Source organism: Lissotriton helveticus, chromosome 2_1 (genome assembly GCF_964261635.1).
Source record: "Lissotriton helveticus chromosome 2_1, aLisHel1.1, whole genome shotgun sequence".
NCBI classification, from domain to species: domain Eukaryota; kingdom Metazoa; phylum Chordata; class Amphibia; order Caudata; family Salamandridae; genus Lissotriton; species Lissotriton helveticus.
The window spans coordinates 1,498,452,094-1,498,458,499 of NC_136059.1; the positions used below are offsets into that span (position 1 = coordinate 1,498,452,094).

The 6,406-nt window shown below is 42.4% G+C and overlaps 1 pseudogene; it reads right to left on the reverse strand.

The window, feature by feature from the left end:
• Positions 1 to 1,307: 1,307 nt before the first annotated feature.
• Positions 1,308 to 1,775, reverse strand: LOC144819815 (large ribosomal subunit protein uL23 pseudogene; annotated as a pseudogene).
• Positions 1,776 to 6,406: the final 4,631 nt, after the last annotated feature.

Here is a 6,406-nt window from a genome sequence, read left to right on the forward strand (position 1 = left end):
CGTGGAATGGTGGGGGATTTGTGGTGGTTTCGTTTTTAAAAAAGTCCGGACAGCCAGAAGGAGGAAAGTTTAATAAATCTGGATTCGGACTGTAAGTAAAATAATATTGGGTGCACCTTCGAATTAGTGAGGAATTCAAGTGCACAATTTGTTAGGTTTAAAAAGAGGTCAACATGTTTCAGCCTTGGGTAGTCAGTAGATCTATAGGCTATAGATCTACTGACTACCCAAGGCTGAAACACTTCCTCACTAATTCGAAGGTGCACCCAATATTATTTTACTTACAGTCCGAATCCAGATTTATTAAACTTTCCTCCTTCTGGCTGTCCGGACTTTTTTAAAAACGAAACCACCACAAATCCCCCACCATTCCACGATCACTACTGCCTTAAACCTAAGGCAAAACCTCCTGGTGGAGGGTGCACACACAAAAAATGATCCAATGATTACGCACGCACGTGTATTAAAGCGGGGACACAGTATATACCGCTCAAAGAAAGTTTCCAACATACACGTGTATGAGGGTCATATTTTGGGAGATACCACCCCCTCGACCTGCAAAACCAGGGTTTAAGCAGGACAAGTGATCCTTTCCCCTTCCTGATTATAAGTACTTTTAAATGTCCTCACTTGTTTTGGAAAAAATTCTCGATACTTATGGAAGTAGTTCTAGATGTCTATTTTTTTTTTCCAGAAGATTACTTGTCTACACAGGATCCTCTTCTCAGAATTTTGACGGTACTCCCAAAAGCATCCTTGATCTATAAATTCTTTCATTTCACTAATCCGGAGCGCGCTACGTCTAAGTTAGAACTTACTTGGTAAACGGATTTGGGTTGTGATTGTAGCATCGAGTTCTGGAACAAGATTTGGGCTAGGTCAATAAAAATCTCTAGATCTGCATCCACCACTCAATCTCAGTTTTTTCTATACCAGAGGCTATTTTTTAGTCCTACCTTCATAGCTGATTTTGCACATGCTTATAATAAGACTTGTTGGTCCTCTGACTGTCCTTTGGCTGACCTGATGCACCTTCTGTTTTCCTGCCCCTGGTAGTCTCCTTTTAGGTACAAATTTGGTCTTCTATTTCAATTCTTCTTAATTTACAAATCCCTATATCAAATGTTCTTCTTTTTACAGGAAGCTTATCAGAGTCGCTGGGGTTATTGACTCATGAAAGAGGATTGTTTGACTTGTTGGTAGCTTTAGCTTTTCAGGAAATTATAACAAATTTGTAATGTTCAAATAGACTCTTGGATAGCTAAAATGGAAGGAATACTGAACTGTCCGGCGTCTACAGAGCAGGCTTAGATTATGCCAATTTTGTTGGCTACATCCAGTGCATCATAGTCTGGAGCTAGACGCACATATGCTTTCTTCTCGCCGTCTGGCCTGATCAAGGTGTTGACCGTGGCAACATCAATATCATAAGGCTTCTTTACAGCCTGTTTGATCTGATACTTGTTAGCCTTGACATCCACAATGAAGACCAGCGTGTTGTTATCTTCAATCTTCTTCATGGCAGACTCCGTGGTAAGAGGGAACTTAATAATCGCATAATGGTCAAGTTTGTTCCTACGAGGAGCACTCTTTCTGGGATGCTTCGGTTGCCTCCATAACCTCAAGGTCCTCAGCCTCCTGAAAGTGGGGGCTGTCCTAATTTTCTTCTTCTTGTGACTGTGTACCCCCTTAAGAACAGCCTTTTTAGCTTTCAAAGCCTTGGACTTTGCTTCAGTTTTAACAGGGACAGCTTCCTTCTTGGCCTTCTGTGCCATTTTGGGGGGTGAAAGGAATGGATAGATAAAAATGATATTCTCAGCTCCTTCCAAGCCACTTTCCGCAGGAAAGTTTTAACCATTGACAAAGCCTTTCATTTTTGTTGCTCTACTGGAGGACTTTTGTAATCATCAAGAGCAAACTTTATGTTGCATTCATCGATTTAAAATCCCCTTTTGATTTAGACCCTCTGTTTGGTCTTTAGACGACCCTTGCTAATTTGGCTATGCCCCCTGACATCCTATTGTTATGAGTACATCTACATAAGAATAATTATGTACAAATGATCTAGGGTGACCAGGGCCAGTTGACTGACAGGATACCAGTACTTAAAGGAGTCCACCAGAAATGCGTCCTGGCATCCACACTGTGTTCGTTATTTATAAACAACATCGTGCATTTTCTGCCCCAGGTAGATATGGATGTCCCCTCATTGGCCAAAGTCAAAACTCCCATTTTCCCATTGGTGATGACACTTTGTTGATTTCAAAGACCCTGAGCAGCCTCCAAAAACTCTTTACTCACTTTATTGAGTGTTGCATTGCTCGTGACTTGGAGAGCAACATTTCCAAAACAAAATTGATGTTGTTTAATCTATAAAAATTGCATAAAAGGAGTATTGTCCTCGGGTGTATTCCCTCTTGCAAAGGTGTAATCTTTCACTTATGGGTGTGACATTCTCTGTTGGCATGACTTAAATGTCCCATGTCAACAAAGCGGCCATAAAACGCAAGCAGGTGTTGGGTGCATTACTCAAAGAATATTGTACTTCCTATCACGCCCACACTGAAAATCTACAAGACAAATGCATTGGGTTCGGCCCTTTACAGGGCCAAACTTGATGTTTTCTAATACAGAGGTACTAGCTAGAGTTAAAAACAAATTTTAGAGCAATCTAACTTTTTTCCCTTTCAGTTCTCCACTGTCTCCACTCCTCATGGACCTGGGTGTTAGAAGGTTGGCAAGTAAAATCAGGTCGCACACATTACTATATAGGAGGCATCTATGGCCTACTCCCAAACCAACCCATCATGCTGTTGCCCTCCATGAAGTAATGAAAGTCAACCATTTCAGTAAGGTACCCTGGCTCTCTTAAATCAAAGAGATGCATTATTCCCTTTGGTTGTCTAGTTGTTGGTGCACATGGCTACAACTAGCTTCCAGGCCAAGGTCTTTTTGAAACGGCACTACTGGGCAATCACAATGAGCAATGAATCCTGGAAAGCTCTCTTTTCCAAGCCATCAAGTGAATTCATTGATTTTAAGCCCTCCTTTGGCTATGAGTTGCTATGGGACCAGGTGTCTGGCACACTGTACAGGAAGTTAGACTTTCACTTTAGTGTGGGCACCCTACTATTGAGAGTTTTCACCTCCAAATGGGCTAATGGGGGAGTTGCTGTGTACCCGGCTTGCAACTCGTTTGAGGAGAGCATGTCACCTGTCTTTTTTGCATGATCAGCTTACGCTTCACCCTGTGGAATTGGAGTACCTCTATATGCAGGTTGCTAGGTGTACCCAGTCACCGTATCGCTCTTCACATAATTATAGCCCCCGTATTTGCCACCTCTGTTGCCAAGTTCCTAGGTGTTATGTGTATACTTAGGAGAAAGGCTTTTTCCCCTCCATCAGTAGGATGATGTTGTTTGCACTGTTTTTCTGACACCACACTGCGGTATCATTCGTGCACTACCTCATGCAAATTATTGAGCTCATGCAAATACTGTTATGCTTTTAACTTTGATCTACTTTAATATTTGCTATAAATCAGTTACTGGAGTGTATTATTTTCGTTTTTTTTAATGTGACTCTGCTTACTGTCGAACTGTATTTTTTATCTATTTACTAGCTCACCTGTCGCGCGTTGCTGCAATCTTATCAGAAAGGTTTGTTTCTGCTGCTCAGAAAGATAAGTATCTCTCCGACATCCTTGTTATTGATTTACTCTGCTTTGCTTATCGGATACTTGTATATATGTAAATAGGATGTCATTTATTATTAAGTTTTTATATATGTAAATAGGATGTTATTTAGTATTAAGAGTTTCCTAGGTTTTCTGGGATTGGCCTATATCTTCTGAATACCTCAGAATGGCCTTTTAAGGTTAAAGTTTAACTTTTTTCTCTGGTTTTTGTATGCTTTCTAATGATACTTGTGTCTCGCACTCGATATTGGCCCCTGTGTCTTTCACCCTAGACTACTTCCCCTCCGGTTCTATGTCAAACCAGATTAGGTCTCATCGCATTTGGTATACTTTTGAACGTGAGCGCGAGAGCACAGCGCCTACGCGCTCATACCTTGCGCCCCCATCACGACTCGGGTTCATTCCCGATCCCGCACCGTCGCATTTGGTATACTTTTGAATGCAAGCGCGAGAGCACAGCGCTTACACGCTCATACCGACTACTTCCACTACAGTTCTATGTCGAACCGGATTAGGCCTCTTCACATTTGGTATACTTTTGGACGCGAGCGCGAGAGCACAGCGCTTACACGCTCATACCTTGCGCCCCCATCACAACTCATGTTCATTCCCGATCCCGCACCATCTCACCAACACTCCGTCTCGGCACAACGAAGACTGATTCGACATGTTTGTGCAGCTTCTCCGGCCCCAACGCGCTCAGCTGCACTCGAGGAGGGCCGGGTCACATTAGAGGAATTCACCTTCGGAGGGCCGTGTTACATTAGAGCAATTCACCTTCGGAGCGATTCTCGATGGTCGTTCATTTGAGAAGAACGGTCTTGATCATTTTGTATTCGAACAGCTTCTAATCTTGCTTTATTTTTAAAAATGTTATCACAGAAACCTTTGCGGGAGTGTACTCAACAACTTCCCAAAGTTTCATGGCGATCGGATGAATCGTGTAGTAATGCATAAAGGACAAACAGAAGACAGACAGACATACATTTGTTTTTATATATAGATTTTTTCTTTTTATTCATGTATGTACTTTTATGGCCCAGGTGGCCGAAATACAGTTATTTGAACTGGTGGGGCTGAGGGCCATTCTTGCTCAACACCAATGGACATCCAAATGCTCAGAGACACATTGTGGCCTATGCCAATAAATCCTGCCTGAACCAGAACATGCCTATTCTCAGAATGAAAAGAAGAGTATGGCTGCAGTGTGGGCCTGCAAACATTTTCATGTATTTCTACATAGGAAATATTTTGATATTATTACAGGCCACCAGGCGTTGCTCAGAAAGCTAAGATGCCTTCTCACATCAAAAGGTGGGGGTTTTGACTGCAAGAAACTAGTGTTTCACCCAGCACACTCCTTCCTACTTAAGCAGAGGAGATGCAAGCGTGCAGTCAGTAACGATTACCTTGCTGCGCTTTTCTATTCGTCATTATTGGTAGCAGCACGTATAGATTTGTTTAGTAGAAGGGGTGAGGCTTAAGTTTTTTATGCTTTCTAACGTGGGGCAAATGTTTTTAACTTCATTTTAAAGTAACATTTAACTGTTGTTTGCCTGCATTCGCACTTTACGGTTACCAGACTGACTAGGGTGAGTCGGTGTACTCCGCCTGTAAGAGCAGGTCACCAAGCACACGCCTTCTTGGTCAGCATACTAGTGTTTCACCAAGCACGCTCCTCCCTAATTAAGCAGAGGAGATGCAAGCGTGCAAGGGCGCACCTAGGTCAAGCCCATCTGCGCCCGTCCGCGCACCAGGCGAGTCTAGCGCTAGCCATCCCGCTGGCCGAAAGCAGCTCCCCACTAAGGATACTACCATTTGTTATTCAAGGGACCACCTCATGGCAATAGGTGAGCACAGCAATGTGAGTAATGAAGGCATGGTGCGCGGTGAGGGAGGGTTTACACTCACAGACAGTACACAAAACAATTTAAAGTGTGGTCTTATCAATGTGCGATCGCTGGTAAAACATTATCAGGATATCTTTGTCCTGCTAGAGCAAAGGTCTTCAATCTGTGGGGCGCGACCCCCGGGGGGGGGGTCATGGAGTCCTGGGAAGGGGGTTGCAGATTCTGTCAGAGCGTGGCTTGCCTTAACCCATAAACTCAATACCTGCATATTTTAAAGGTTCCTGCAGCTTTGCTCCGCTCATTGTACACACATAATAGGGCCAGTCGAGAGCAGGTGGCGCGTTGAACTCTTTGAGTATACACATGTATTCCCCTCATTTTAACACTGTAACGTAAAATGCATTAAATATATCGAGTGTATAGTGATCGTTGTAATTTTTCATAAAAGAGGAAACGTAATTACTTTTGAAAACACGTTTACCTACATACGTTCCGTTCATTGATGTTTAAAGAAACTTTTCAAGTTTAGTGATTTCAATGAGATTTCTATGGTGTTTTTAAATTAGTTTGTTACCAGTGGTGCTAGAAGATTAAAATTAATATCTGATGCAAGGTGTAGTTTGTAATAAATTGACTCCAAGCCAAGCAAAGTTATTTCACAGTAGCGTGCAACTGCAGGCACCTTTTCTTTTACTGCACCTCTCAATGGGCTACAAAAAATTCAGTGCCTTAAACAGAAAAGAGCTGCAGTTTGCTCAATAGACGCTTGTACATTATTGTCGTTGTTATGATCCAGTTTTCTCAATTCTGGATTACAATTAAATATAAACGGCAATCTTATCTATAAAATGTAGAAAGT